Genomic DNA, 16,543 nt, shown 5'->3' with positions numbered 1-16,543 from the left:
TCAGTCATCTTTCTGCTTGGGGCCATGCACAGTCACATTGGCCAGGGCAGTGGGTCTGTGGGGGTGGGGGATGAGGCATTTGGCATCTGGGAGGTGCTTCGTGGCTTGTTGATGGGGCATGGGTAGATGCTCAAAAGCTTTCCGCACAGAAAATCATGGAGGGAGAAATTCTGGAATTGACACAGGGAGAGGCCTTGGCTGCAATTAGGATGGCACAGCTTGGTGTGCAAAGTTGTAGCCTCAGGAGGATGGCGCCGAAGCCATCTTTGTACAGCAGGTTGTCAGGTCCTTCGGCCTGCTCTTCAGCAAAGATCTCAAAGGCCAGGAGAGTTAGCTTGGCCAGGCTCGTGGCTCCATCCAGGGACACATTTCAGAAGTCCACCAAACTCTTGGCATCCTGTTGGAAGTAGATGGAGGCATCAGCTATAGCCTGAGGATCTGAGAGTTGTAGCTGCTGGGCAACGAATGCCTCTTGCTTGATGATTTAACACCTCTGCCCTCATGTCTACACAGCTAGGGGACAGGCCAGCTTTCTGTTCCCATAGCACCTTTCCCAGTTCCCATAGCCCTGGCTCCAGTCTTACTCACAGCTGGCCCACCACAATCACAGGTGTGCTTCCCAAAAAACTCACATTCAGCGGCTAGATTGCCCAGGTGCTGTGCCATGACTCTCTGGACAGGCATTGTTGGCATAAAGGGTGGGAGTGCTTACTCTCATTAGGGCTGAGCTGAATTCTACTTCCACGATGCTACAGGGCCGAGAAGCTGCAAGCCAGAGAACTATGGGTACGCCAGGGCCCGTCCTTGCTCCGCTAGTGGTGTCCAAATTCCTGGGGTACTAGATGAGAACAGGCACCCTTGCAATAAAGGCTCCTGGTTTGCACTTCAGCAAAGCCTTCTTATTGAAAAAGGTGTCTTCAGAAAAAAAAAAAAAAACAAAAAAAACAAAAAACAACAAAAAAAAAAACAAAAAAAAAAAACAGTACCCGAGGCCACTTACCTTTTGAGGTATCCTGCCTTTGGAACTCCTTAACCACTTGACGTCCTTGGTGTGGAGAGGCTGGGTCATGCCCGCATACTAGGTTGGCTTGATGGAAATGAGAAGGGCTCCGATGACAGGCACGCAAAGATTCTCAACTCAATACACAACCTTAGACAGGTCACAGTCACAGGGGAATAGAGAAATTGGGTCAAAGAAAGTCGAGTGGAGGCCAGCAACCAGGGCAGGGACTTCAGGGCGAGAGGTTCCCTGGCCCCTGAAAGGATCTAGAGCAAGCCAAGCAGGAAGAAGCAGGCGGCTCAGACCAAGAGCCCACTGTGGCAAACAGTCTTCTTCCATCCTGCAGTTGGTTCCTGAAGCTGTTCCTCAGTGAGACCGGCTACTTGGAGCCACGTGAAGGGTCAAAGAAGAAAGAGGATGATAAAAACTAGAAGCACGCAGATTGGGGCCAGCATAACCTCCAGGAAACAGAACTTAACTCTCGTTGGCCAGAGAGGTGTAAGTCATGCACGGATGTGTTCGAGGATGCTGAGGGCACATAGATGGGATCTAGGGGGCCCAGGACCTAGAACTTCCCTGGCTCATGGTGGGAGAAGGAGGAGTGAGGGCTGCGGCCCCATGCTGCCAGCACAGAACCCACTCCCACTTCCGGTACAGCTCTGTAGAGCAGGGCACTTCAAGAAGTTTTTATCCTCTGAAAGAGTCTTCTTGCGGGACCATATGTACTTTTCAAATGAAGACTGGCTTATTTGTTTGTTTGTTTGACTACTCAGCTAGTGAATCTGGCTTTTGCCTGCCACATCTGTATCTCCTGGGCTTTCCTTTCCTCTCTTCCTCTAGCTGAGACTCTAAGCACTATATAGAACAAGACTGATATGATTATTTAGCACTTAAAATAATAAAGTAAGAGTGTTCTAGTAAAAACAAGAATATATCATTACTTGTTTCTTTAATTTTTTTTTTTTTTACAGTCATTGTTGAGTATAGCTGGGTAAATGAGAGACATCACATTATTTAGCTCTCTGTAATTAACCATCATTATCAGTGCGGCTTTTGGCTTATTACCTGGAATGGGTTAGTGTAGAGCAGATCACATTGCTTGGCGTAGGCCAGAGTCAAGAGTAAACAGGATGTGCTCTTTCCTGTATCTTCAAGATTCTATCTCCATTCTTTCTAGGCTATCCTGTGGTCATTGCCTTTTTACCGGTCAGATCTGTCTGCTGAAAAGGCCCAGGGCAGCGTGGTTTCCATCCCCAAATGTTCTCTTTTCCTACACAAGTTCCTGCTACATCACACGGTGGAGAGAGAAGTCTCTAACTCTGGTATACACTATGAATCTTAGCAGTGAATCCACTGCTCAGCATAATTTTTTCCGTGGGGGAAAGAACAATATATACTCTGTCTATTAGCTGAAGCAGGGCCTGTTGCCCACCCAGGACATGCTAAAGTCTGTCACTATCACTGCTCTTCTCTATGTGCAGGAACTGATGCTCATTACTTATCAGTACGTTTTGGTGGATTTTGTCATGGATGTTTTTTCCCACTTGGTCTGACATTCGCCAAAACAGCTACATTCCGCACATTGCTGGAGAAACTACTTACACCAAATTCCTCCTATCAGCAAACTGTCCTTCAGACTTTGTAGCTTCCCTGAGGTTGATAAGCAACACATTACCTCCTGCATTTGTATTTTCTAAGAAACCCTGCTTGAAGGTAAACACAATGTACCTTTTTCCTGTTTTTCTAAAAAAAAAAAAAAAAAAAAAAAAAAAAACCCAACAAAAAACTTGACTTTTTTCAAATGTAAGGCACCAGAGTATATGCCCCTGGAGGGGGAGACCTGGTGGCACTCAGAGGAAGCACAGAAGGTTACCAAGAAGAGACTTGATACCCTATGAGCATATACAGGGGGAGGTAATCCCCCTCGGGAACAGTCAGAGGGGAGGGGAATAAGGGGAAAATGGGAGGGAGGGAAGAATGGGAGGATACAAGGGATAGGATAACCATTGAGATGTAACAAGAATAAATTAATTAAAAAAAAGAAAGAAAAAAAAACTTGACTTTTTTTTTTTTTTTTTTTTTTAGCATCCTACTAATCTGATTTCCTTTCCTGTCTGTCACTCAGTGTCACCCAAACTTCCCTATGATTCTAGGCTGATGTCATAGCCAGTGAGTGAGTAGCTATTCTACAGTGAAACATTCAAATTTCTCCCTTCTATCAGATTATCACCACAGTGCACTAACAAAAGCAGTGTGTTTATCAGACATACAGAAAAGGTGAGCAGCTCTCAAGCTTACGACCAAAGATCTTGTTTTTTTTTTTTTTTTTTTTTTCTTAAAGCTTCTGTATTCTACCTATCAAAGCAATGAACTCAGCAACAATGAGCCTGTGAAGATGTTTACTGAGCTCTCTCCCATTGTTTAGAGATCTCTGCAATATCTGCCGATGCATTCTTTTTTAAAATATATTTTCTTAATTTATTCATATTACATCTCAATTGTTATCCCATCGCTTGTATCTTCCCATTCCTCACTCCCTCCCATTTTCCCCTTACTCCTCTTCTCTCTGATTATGACTGAGTAGGATCTCCTCCTTCTGTATATGCTCATAGGGTATCAAGTCTCTTCTTGGTAGCCTGCTATCCTTCCTCTGAGTGCCACCAGGCCTCCCCATCTAGGGGACATGGTCAAATATGGCAATCTTTTTATGATGATACAATGGTGAGATGAACCCATTTTCTAAGCTGCCTAGGAGCAGGTTGACAAACTGATCTACTGTCAATCCATCATGTCTCTCCTAAATGGATACAGAAACGGTCTACTTTTTTATTTTATGATGACTAATGATAAAGGACACTACTCTTGGAGTTGAAAGAAGGTCAAAGTGGCAAGTCCTTTCTCAGGCCAGTTTATTCCCATGATGTTTATTTTATGATCCACAGTGGAACTAGCTGAACAAGAAAAAAATCATACTTGAAACTCAGGATGGCATCCTTAGCTAAACAGTACAGTGGAATCATCAGGATGCACAGGATGCTACTGTGTCCGTTGGCAGAAGTTCTGATTTGAGTCATCTTTCTGTGGTAGTGAGGGCATAAGAAAAGATTGTAAAGGAAGGAACAGATGGCAGAGAGTGGAGTTGATATGGGGAATGTAACCATGGAATTTCTCCTGATGAAGTCACTTGATATTTTGAGGTATACCCAATAAAAATCACTAGAGTGCCCAAGACAGGCACTTGTCTCTTAGGGAATTCATTTTAAGCACAAGTATACAAGAAATGTTTGATATCCTGCCATAAATCAGTGATGTGAGAACTTGAGAATTGCTCTGAACCATCCATCTAATTCTCACATAGTCAAAGGGATGAAATTTCAGAACAACAAATAATAAGCAGCAGCATTGTAGGAGCTGCAAAGCCCCACCTTTCCTGTTATGTAACATCAGCCACCAGAAGATTAGGAACAAGTACTAAATAATGTCACAATGGGATGAAGTTGAAAGAATCCAGAGAAGCCATGTTAGGTTCAGTGGGAATAGAATACTGCCAAACTGTCTAACATGATACCGAGGAGATGAGGATTCATAAACCATTTCATGTTTCTGTCCCAACACATTGTAAACTTTTAAAAGCATCACAGTACATTGAGATAGAGCACTTGCATTATACTTGTGTTATTGGCAAGTACATTGCAAGAGATGCCCAGGAATGGCTGGATTTCATACTATGTCTTCAGGTCTCCATGCTCTGGGTGACACTGATTGAAGGTGGACCTGCAGATGTCAACACAGGCAGTGACCCATGAAGAGACGAGAATGCGAACCCTGTTCAGAATAACTTCATCAACCTGGATCAGACTTTGGGAAGTCCAGTGCTAGGTGGTTCCTTATCAGCATATTTAAAACACAGTACAATTTGGGAAAAGGTTCTCAGGAAGTAATCATTCCAATTACAGGCACACAATGAAGCTTAAGATGCAGCTACATGGAAACTACTTTACAAGGCACATGTGACCGTGATGGTTCTAAGCCAAAAGGCTTAGAACCTAATGAGGTCTCTGATAGCATAAGGTAGGTCAGCATGCTATATATACATGGACATCTTCTCTAAAGACAGGTTGCAGTCTATGGAAGGAAGGGTCTGGAATAATCATTGTAGGGAATGTGGGTGAGGTCGGCTTCTACAGCAAAAGGTGGCTGAGGTCTGCAGCCACAATTAGCAGAAAGGTCACCAGGTAATTAAAAAAATCCACTCCTGTAAATGTATTTTTTTTTATTCCTTCAGAAAATGGGATGACATGAGAACTATACCCAAGCTTTACAAATACATGACTTGAGCTGAGCCCAGATTGTTTCTCTGTAGCTATCCCTAGGCCAAGGCCTGGAAGCTTCTAGCCTCCAAACAATCTAATCTCCTGCAAGCTTGGACCTTGAAATCTTCAGCTTCCAGCCTCTGCCTGCTATCTTATACCTAGAGTGTTTTCAGCCTCTGAGACTTACTGTTGAATATGCCCACCCTTTCTAAACTCTAAGTCACTGGTTCAATTCAGCTGCTTTGGCTCAAAACTCCTCCCCAAACTGACTGATCAAGACTGGCTTCTCTCAACTTCTCACTGAATTGTTCTGCTTGGAAAAACTGGCCCTGAACTCCATGAATTGAACTGCACAAACTCAACTGCACCTAACTGTACTGTTCTCTGTCTCTCTGTCTCTGTCTCTGTCTCTGTCTCTGTCTCTGTCTCTGTCTCTGTCTCTGTCTCTCTCGCTCTCTCTCTCTGATGCTCTCTTAGGTAGTTTCTCTTTCCTATCAGTTTTGGTAACACTTGGTCATATACTACTTCTGACTCATTCTGTCAAATATTTTTCTGATTTGTCACTTTATCTTTCCCTCAATTAGACATCATTGTTTGGCATCAAAGGTTATAATAAAAGCACACCTATATTCTAGTGAGAGCGATTAAAGGTGAGTATACCACCCAGAGGACTAATATTACTTAAATATTAATTAAAGGTATATACTAAGGGCCTGTTTGTATTCCAGCAGGATCACACAGGTCCAGGTCTTCGGATGTGATTCCTTGCCAAAGTAGGATTAAAATTCCCCCACACACTTGCAGAAATTAAACTTATATTTAATCTCCTCCATTGAGAAGAGGCTCCAGTGTGTTTAACATTCATGGTTTTCCTAGTGATCTGTGTACAAAGTACTAGCGCACAAAGACCTTGGTGCTCCTAATATCTCCTCCTTTCTAATTTTTAAAAAAGAAAATAGTGGCTATACTAGAGGCCAGCATTGAATGCATTACCTCTGATATGGGTAGTTTAATTAATACAGGCAACCATAAGAGATTTATAATAGTAGTTAACAGAGGGCTGCAGAAAGGGGAAAGTCATCGTTAATTTACCCATATCTTGATTAATTTCTGCTAATATTTTTGCTTTGATCAAAACAGATATGATATAGCCTATTCCACATATATTGGGGGATAGAAAGACTTGGAGGGGTCAGGAGCTCCACAAGGAGACCATTAAGCTCAGTGGATCTGGACCCGGGGGGCCTGCACAAACTGATGCCCCAACCAAGGACATTGCAAGCAAAGAAGGAACCCCCTGTTCAATGTAGCTGATGGACAGCTCATTCTCCATGGTGTGTGTGTGTGTGTGTGTGTGTGTGTGTGTGTGTGTGTGTGTGTGTGTGTGTGTGTAGGGAGCAGGGACTGCCTCTGATATGAACTCTCTTGCCTGCAATTTGATCACTGCCCCTTGGTGGGGTGGCCTGGCAGGCACACCGAGGGGAGGGAATGCAGGCTATCCTTATGAGACTTGATAGGCTGAGGTCAGATGGTAAGGGAGGTGGGCATGCCTGTCAGAGGTCTGGGGGGGGCGGAAATAGGACAGAAGAGGAAGGGAGGGTGGGAACAGGAAGATAAGAGTGATGGGATAATAATCGAGATGTAATGTGAATAAATTATAATACACAAAAATAAAAAATAAAAATAAAAAATAACTCTTAGCAGGGAAAAACAATATAATACTGTCTCCTCTCATAGGTGTGTCTTTATCTCCCCTGACAAAGGCGTTTGGAATCTGCACTGACAAAAATTAACATGTGACACAGTCACTTGTTTTCCCAAAGGCTTGGCTTGATGAGTTAAAGCTCTGATGTCTCTCCAGGTTGTCAGCTTATTCTTCCTGTTAGGACATCTCCTTTGATGGATTTGTCATTTGCCTTCAGATGCGTCATTCATCCTGTGGTCTCTGGCCAGATGTTTTAGATGTCTCATCGTCTAGTGGTCTTTGTAGGTCCGTCTGGTACTCTGCTCACTTTCTGGACAGACATAAGCATACCCTTGCCTCCATGTTAGAACACCAGGCTCCTTTGTTTTTATTCAGCACTTACTTTAGGTTGTGTTTCCTTTAGGGCAGATGCTTTGGGATAGGGGGAAAAGCATTAACCTTTAAAATAAAACTTATTTTTAATTTAAAGTTATTATAGCTAAATAGTATGTGAGGATTTAGGTCAGTGTAGCTATCCTCATAGTTATTTATCTATTTACTTATTTATTTATTTGTCAATTAAGTATCTGATTTGTGTCATTTCATAATAGCTTGACTCTTTGGATAGCGAGAGATTTCAGTAACATGATTAATATTAAAATTTCCCAAATCATTTGCTGGCACAAGCAGGACCATTTTTAGTAGTGCTTAACTTCTTTGAGATTCCTAGAAAGGAAATGCATAAGAAGGTATTTGATAGAGTCAAGTTTCAGAGTGATGCAGTGGTAGTTTTCCGGAGTTTCTAAGGTCCCATGGTATGCCTGGGGCTGTGGTCTGTAGCTGACTAGTTAGGGAGCGGCATTACGCATGACTGTAGTGCACTTTGAGGATAGATCGTGACATATCTAACAGCAGAGAATGTCGAAGACATAGCTATATTTCCAGATGTCAAGCTGATGACCACTCAGTACTAATTACACATTAGCAGTTTGGTATGCTGTATAAAATTTGTCTTTATATCATATAAGACAATGCCTTTAACAGAGGAGCCTCTTTTAACTATTTTTTCTTGCCAGAGGCTGATCTTTTATCAAACCAAGGGAAAACAGAAGACCAAAGAACAGACAAAACCCATTAAATATGCTGCAGTGGTTATTAACCTTTAAAGATATAAACTTAAGGGGCTTAACTTAAGATTTGGAATCTTTAAATTTTAAGACAGCTTTAATTATGAGTTTTAAAACACTTCCTACTACGCAGTGGGATATTTAGAACTATCCAAAAATAATTATAAAATTGTGGTTTCTTGTATAAGAATGAAAATTTATATTCAGGTTATTGCAAGTGGAGAAAATATTCACAGCACAACAGTTCCACAGAGGAAGAAGTTATTGGGAGGCTTTAGTTTTTACTGCATCCTGCAGAAATTCTGATGTAACAGTGTTAGGCTGTACCAATAAATAATTTTACGTGAAAATTTAAGATAATCTAATTTTAGTTGATTGTATTTTTGGCTAAACTCTTTTTGGTTTGCATGGGGATTTAAGAAATATACAATTCGTTTGCATTATTTTAGCTATCACATGAAATATTTCAAATACTTTTTTATTTCAATTTATTCCTACTTTTCTTTTTAAATTCTCCTCAAGCCTGTTTAGGTTGTTATTTTAAATTTTTTGTTATATTATACAGAAATATAAACTGAAATTTTAATACAAAAAGACAAGATACAATTTTTAATTTTGCTAATGCTGTGGTCAAACGGATGAAGTTGGGCTCCGCGTCCTCACTCCACTGATGTCCAGTTCAGCTGCTTCCCAGATTCTACTGCTGGAACTGTCAGGGTTCTTAGATGCTAATTCACAGGACATGGATTTCTCTCTCTTACTTCCTGCTACTCTTCTTCCAGGCAACTACCAAGATTCACAACTTGCTTGCTCTTCCGTTTTCCCTTCAATCTTTAATAAAATTGTCTTCAAACTTCCTCCTGAGTCTGCTCAAGAATTCTTTTACTGATAAGGCTGGGAACTCTGGAAGGAACACTTACTCTCTCTAGTAATGTCATGAACTGTGAGATCATCTGGCAAGCATGATGCCATTAAAGATCAAAGAGTGAAAGAAGTCAAAAGCTTATGTTCCTTAGAATCAGAAGATAAGATGAGCTGCCCCCATACCACTTCTCTCCCGACTTTATGAAGAAAATGTCTTCTTAGCTTATTCCTTGATTATTGGGTAGAGGAAATTTTGTATAGGGTGAAAAGGAAGGGAAGGTGATATGTCATTCCTCAGGTGAAGAAAGTCATTTGGATTTCAAACAAACTTGAACAAAAGAAATAAGAATTTGTAGAGGACCCAAGAGGGAAGCAGGAGTGATTTGGTGCTCTTCACAAGGGGTGTCTTTGAGCTGGGACACTCCTGCCGGCCTCTTGGTAAAAACCATAGTTTGAATCATCAATGAATATAAGAGATACCATATCCGGCACTGTTTTTTTTTTTTTAACTGCTAAAAGCACTGAATTCTGAGTCATCTCAACTGTGTGTCTAAGGAAATAATTATCTTGTCCTTTGTGAGAGGATCTTGCTGTCCTCAGGGAATTAATTTTGTGTTTTAATCAGCAATAAATCATAATTTTCTCACATCTCCCAATTCTCTATCCAAATATCAGAAAGTCAAAGGAATAGAGACTCATAAGTAAGAAGGGGAGGAAACCTCACAGATGTTTCTGCTCATCCCCATCTTTCTAGATTTGTGACTCAACCACCAGAGAATGAGATAATTGTGAGATGCAGGGAAATAGGCAATAGTGCACAAGGCGCAGTGCAAGTGTGAGGTGCAGGAAATGAGGGAATAGTGCTAAGCAACTTAACTGTGAGATGCAGTTGTGTTAGTCCTAGAAAGCTTCATACGTTCATAAATTTTTTTTTTAGACACAAGGTTTCTCTGTGTAGCCTTCATGGTCTTAGTCTCACTTTGTAGACCAGGTTGGCCTGCACCTCACAGAGATCTGCCTGCCTCTGCCTCCTCCAGTGCTGGGAATTCAGATGTTCACCCCCATTCCTGGAGTAAGATCTTTTTCTATCAAAGGGATTCAGCTTGACAAAGGCTTATGTTTCCTGAACCTCTCCCTTCCCTTTTGTGTCAATTGACCAATCAGATCATGTTGTAAACTTGAGCTCCCACCACTGGGATACAAAATTGTCACCATCAATGGCAGGAATGAAAAGCAGAAGCCATATTTGCTAAATGCCCTTGCTAGCATGTTTTGGGTTCTGGTACAGTGTTTTTGGAAAATTAAATTGCCTTGATGAGCTACAACTGAACACATGGAATAAGTCTAATATGATGCTAAGAAGAATAAGTCAAAGAAGTTTTGTTGAAAGAAAATGTAGAGAAACTGAGATCCATTCCATATGTGTATCTGACACATTGCAGAGGTTATGAATCACTCAACTATGTTCACAGCAGCCTTATTTGTAATAGCCAGAATCTGAAAACAACCTAGATGTCTTCCAAGAGAAGAACGGATAAAGGAACTGTGGCATGTTTGTACAATGGAATACTGTTAAGCTATCAAAAAAGAAAAAAAAAAAAAAAAAAAAAAAAAAAAAAGGAAACCTTGAAATGTGCAGGCCAATGGATGAAACTAGAAATGATCATCCTGAGTGAGGTATCCCAGTCCAGAAAGACACACATAGTACATATTCACTTATAAGTGGATATTAGCCCAACATAGATGTCCTCTGAGAGACTCCACCCAGCAGAAGATCAGGACAGATGTTGGCATGTGCTGCAGGATTCCAGGTGGAGCACCGAGAGTGCAATGGAAAAATGGAGTGATGGAAGGACACAGAGGGTTCAGGAGGCCCACAAGGAGACCATCAAGGCTGGTGACTCTGCAACCAGGGGGGCAGGACAAAGCATGTAGTAAACCTAGAGGCCCTGTTCAGATCTAGCCAATGGACTACATTCCCTACAGTAGTGGGGAGTGTGGGGACTGCCTCTGACATGAACTCCGGTGCCCCTGATTTGATCACTTCCCCTTGGTGGAGAGGCCTGGCAGGCACCCAGAGGAAGGGGAAGCAGGCTATCTGATAGGCTGTGGCCATGTGGTGGGGGAGGAAGTCCCCTTCTGTCAGAGGTCTAGCAGAGGAGAATAGGGCAGAAGAGGGAGGGAGGGTGGGAATGGAAGTGTGGGAAGTTACAAGTGAGGGGATAACATTCAGGCTGTAATCTGAATAAATTATAATAAATAAAAATAAAAAGATAAAGTTTCAAAGTACTTAGGGAGAGGCGAGTTGCATAGCACTTGTGCTGTCTGTCAGCACTCTGTAAATATGGGTTGAGTAGCCACAAGAATGGTGAATTTTCATAATAGATACCTCTATCTTTTTGAAAAGCTGGAGAGACTGATTAAAATTACTGGGTTTTTGACATAACAGCTTGACACACATTTATATTTCTGATTATTAAAAAAATTGCAAAATGTTTTTGTTGCATGCCTGTCATTTCAGTAATATTTGTTCAGAATATATCAATAGTATAGGTAGATTTCACATTAAATCAGCAAAAAAAAAATGGCCAATTAGTTTGGTAGGTTTTGGTATTTCTAAAGGACTCAGTTTTATCTTTAAATAAGAGATCTATTGTACCAAGCATACATTCAAAAGGTAAGAATATAAAGGAAGTCTCACCTCAGTAATGCATCACTGAAGGGCATCTCATATAGAATGTCTTCTGCTAGTTTTGCAGGAGTTGCCATGGAGCACATGGGACCTCGGGATTTTCAGATAAGTGTAAACCTTATGTAAATAGTTGCATAGGCAGTATAAAAATTTATAATAAACAAAATCTAGTGTCATTGTTTTTTGACCATAAGGATGTCACTCCAGACTATAGGACAGTCTTCCTTTTCTCTACTTTAAATCTACAACTAATCACCAGGAGAGTCAGTCAAGTATCACATATACCAAGGAATTTTGATAGATATTTCTTCTCAAAATGGAAGGTGTATGAAAAGATTTATGAAAAGGAAAGATGTAATATATATTTATATATAATAAGAAATGAATATATTAGCTATAATTATATGTTTACATTATAATTTCATCACATAGATGTTATATATTTGCTTTACATTATATATATACACAATGCATGAGTAATACATAAACATATTATATTGTAAAATATAAATATCATGAATTCATGCATGTAGCCTAGGAACACAAATAAATAGGCTTCCTTTATGCGTGACATACCATACAATATATATTCTTACAGCAATTGGCAGATAGACATCCAGGAAGATGTTCCTTGATTTTAGACATGGATTTGACAAATGGACAACGAATAAACTGGTTTCACTTATTTTACTGAATGAACTTGGCCTATCCTCATTCTTTAACAATTCTCAATATAGTATGAATTTTGATGCTGCACTATTATCACTATTATTCCTCATATTTCAGAGCAAATCATTACAGTATCCTAAACCTTAGGGCCCAATAAAAGCTGACTTGATGACTAAGATTCAAATAGTCAAGGGATGACTGGTGTAGATGATGTGTGGAGGTAGCTGGGCATCCATCTTTCCGCCCAGGAAGGTGAAGTGTAAACAACTGCCAGGGGAGGCTATTTTCTTCTGAAATCCCTGGATGGGAGTTTCTGTGTGAAGCACCCTCCAGAAAGTTCAAGTTGTCAACACCTCTGAAATAGTGGGCTTTTGACTTATAGAGTCAACTGGAATTTAATTAAATGGAGAAGAGTTATGTTTCTTAATGACTTTATTCTTCTGTATGTCTGAGCTCAAAGTTGAAGTTTGTAAACTGTATGAAGCCTCTTGCATAGACTATTTCAGATTATCAGATAGAAGTTTGTATTATATTACCCTAAATCTGTATCACAAAAACTCGGTGCATATTTATTTTAATGCAAAATAATCATATTTTATAAGGCTATGGATAAATCAATATATCCTTGCCCACAGATATGTTTTGAAAAAGAAAGATAATTTTCAGAATTAAATATAGAATTGAGAACAGGGAAGGCTACTCCACAGTGAATTATGAGTATTTAATTTGTAAGTTTATGGTGGAAAATAGAAATAGGTTTTATTCTTATTTGTAATGGGGGTAAACTTCTTAACAGATAAAAATTGTATTTGCTTGTGTTTCTATTGCTATGATGAGACACCATGACCATAGCAACTCTTATGAAGGAAACCATTTCATTGGAGGGGGGGGAGTTGCTTACAATTCAGATGTTTAGTCCATTATCATCATGGTGGGAAGCATGGCGGCCTGCAGGCAGACATGGCTGGAGAGTCAGCTGAGAGTTCTATATCCTGATCAACAGGCAGAAGAATTGACAGTGAGCCTTTGCTTGAACTTCTGAAACCTGAGAGCCCAGTGACACAGCCTCTCCAACAACATCACACAGTCTCCAACAAGGCCACACTTCCTATACCACTCCCAATGAGTCCATGTGTACCATTTTTTATTCAAACCCGAAAACAAACTTATTACTTACTAAACAAAGCATCTATGAAGACAAAATAAAATAAAATAAATTTCTTCCTTGTAAAGAGAAGTGTTTCAAAACTCAACCACTTTTGCTTAGGACGTCTCAGTGAGCACGAGAAAAGCAGAGGAGTATAAGCAACCGCCTAAGCTGGGCAATAATTGTGTAGTAACTTCTAAATCCTCTGGGTTTTTGTAGTTGTTTACTTTTTCCTTACTATATCTGAAATTGGAGATGATGAAACAAGGGGATCCATTTCTTGAAGATGCTTCAATTATCAGATCTATTCAAGAGGTTTTTCCAGGCATTAGTATTCTGGATACCAGTTTTAGTAGGAATTGTGCCTTAAGCAACTAGAATCAAATAATTGCTTTAAAAAAAAAAAAAAAAAAAAAAAGGAAAACAGCTGGTTCACCTAGTGACTCAAAGAGGCTGCAGTACAGTTTCTCTTTGTAACCCACATGCATATTTAAAACATTTCTTTGAAGATGACAGCGATAGAGGTATAAAGTGTAGGCACTGACCGCACGTTACAGAATTCTAGAGAAGATTACATTTAGGAATGTCAGTAGAGAGCTCTGTGAAGTTTCTAGTCAAGGGCTAACACTCATAAATATAATCTCTTCCATTTCCTTTTTTATTCTCGCTTTCATTCCATTATATTATAGTTATTTAAATGAGAATTTTTGACCCACAGGGGACTTATGCCATTGTGTAAGACAGAGAGGATGGATTTTAAATGCAGGTCTATATTGCGATATATACTGATATTCAATATAAATCGTAGGTAATTTATGGCAGGAGATAAGAAGTGAGAAATGATAGCAACTGTATATTAGTGCTGGCGTGATACAAAGACCTTTTACCACACAGAGGGGCAGATGTAAGATGAGGAGAAACACACAGCATATACTGGATACATTTATTCAAGTTGATGTCAGTTACGACCCGGGTATAGGTACAGCAGGAATCAACTCTTAGAAAAAGAAACAAAAGTAGAAACAGGAGATACTTGAAAACCAAGAGAAGTTGGTAAACTCATAGGTATAGAAAAGTCTGCCCAAACAGGGTGCAATATTGACATTGTTTTGTGTTGGCACCACAGAAGCTTATATTAGTGTATATTTTAGCACAAATTTCAATATAATTTCAAAGTTTCATGCAGAGTACTAAGTACAGCCTTGAAGCTGTAGGTATTATGCAAGGATACCCATACTGTTCAAATATTACTTATTAGACTTCATTTATAATTTGTCAGCTGTGTAATATAATTTTCCTTTTGTTGTTAATTTTCCTGCAAGTGTGATTAATATTCTTATTATGGTTTCTGTGACAATCAATAGTATATCAAAGTCAATGTTTGGCTTCGGTAGACCTCTACTGAATTCAGAAAAATACTACGGCTGTGAATCCATCCAGCTTGCCCCAGTTTCCTGGAGTAGGAAGGAAGAGTTATGGCATCTGTTGAAGACCCTGATTTTGGCCCTAATAGTAGGGAAGACTGTGTATCCTGGAAATAATAAAATATTCCATTTCTAGCAGATTCCAAATTGTAAAACTAATCAATGATCAGAATGCTAATGCATTTGATAGATATTTAATTTTAAAAGTTCTGAAAAATTAAATTAATATACTAAGAAAACATTCTTTTTACCTAAATTTTAAACATTGATTTGGAGTTACATCTATAATTATCCAACTCTCAAATATCCTGGAGTCTTCCTAGTTGGTTATTCTCACATATTCTATAAATTATTATTTGAGAAACAGGACTAAAGTTGGTATCTGCCAAACCTCAAATCTCCACTGCAACCAAGACTGCACCTTCATGTTGGCCTCTCAGGGTCATGCTGTGAGGCCACCAAGCCACCACAATATCAAACCTTCAGTGCTATCCATGACCCTGTGGGGTTCAGAGGAAGTAAGCAGCATGAGGGAGGCTCTCAACATGGCCATGTTTCATTGCCAGCTTGATGTGCACCCTAAGTCATCTTGGACCACATTTTCTGTTTGCAGACCCCCCCCCCCCAAATACATCTCAGGAGATTTTTCCTGATGCTGCTGACCTTTTGTTAGTATTCAGCCTCAGCCTCAGCTCACCAGCTACCATTATCCCAGTGTGCTGGCTGGGGTTCTGCCTACTTGCCACAAGGTGGAGTCATTTTGGAGGAGAAGACTTAAGTTGAGAAAAGGCTTTCATTAACCTGAGAAGTAGACAAGTCTGTGGGGCATTTTATTGGTTATTGATAGGTGTGGGAGTGCCAAGCTCACTGGAGGTGATGCCATCGTAGGGCAGGAGGCACTAAGTGGCATAAAATAGTATGCTGAACAAGCAATGGGAAGCAAGCCAGTAAACAACATTTCTCCATGACCTCTACTTCAGTTTCTACCTCAGGGCCCGGCTTTATTTCCAGCCCTGACTTCTATCAGTGATGGACAGTGATGTGGGAGTGTCAGCCAAATAAATTGTCCTCCCCAGCAGGTTTGGTCCCGTGATTTTTATCATAGTAATAGAAACTTAGCTAGGACACCCAGTGGAACACATGTTTCCCTTCCACACACTCTTTTTTTTTTTTTTAATTTATTCTTGTTACATCTCAATGGTTATCCCATCCCTTGTATCCTCCCATTCTTCCCTCCCTCCCATTTTCCCCTTATTCCCCTCCCCTATGACTGTGCCTGAGGGGGATTTCCTCCCCCTGTATATGCTCATAGGGTATCAAGTCTCTTCTTGGTAACACACTCTTCATCTAAAACATTACATAGATAGCCCCGAGAAGGTCTTTGCTTTCCTCTGAAACGTCACAAGCCAGTTCTCTATCATCTGCACTTTTATCAACATTATCATCTCACAAGTGCCCACAGAACAGGAACGTTGTATGCTTCGAGCATTAAGTTAAGTTCCAGACCAAAGCTTCCAAAACTCTCCTAATCCTTTTCCCAAACCACGTAATCAGGTGCACCTCAGCGGTATTCTGCTTCTCCTGATGCTAACTTCTGTTCTAGTTTGCTCTCTGAGGCTGTGA

At 40.2% G+C, this 16,543-nt stretch overlaps 1 pseudogene; it reads right to left on the bottom strand.

Annotated features, from left to right (window-relative positions):
• LOC127187000 (lysophospholipid acyltransferase LPCAT4-like) lies at positions 1-1,585 on the bottom strand (annotated as a pseudogene).
• Positions 1,586-16,543: the final 14,958 nt, after the last annotated feature.

The sequence above is a fragment of the Acomys russatus genome, chromosome 3 (genome assembly GCF_903995435.1).
Source record: "Acomys russatus chromosome 3, mAcoRus1.1, whole genome shotgun sequence".
Classification (NCBI taxonomy): Eukaryota; Metazoa; Chordata; class Mammalia; order Rodentia; family Muridae; genus Acomys; species Acomys russatus.
The sequence above is the reverse complement of the archived record's forward strand: the minus strand, read 5'-3'. Positions and strand labels throughout refer to the sequence as shown.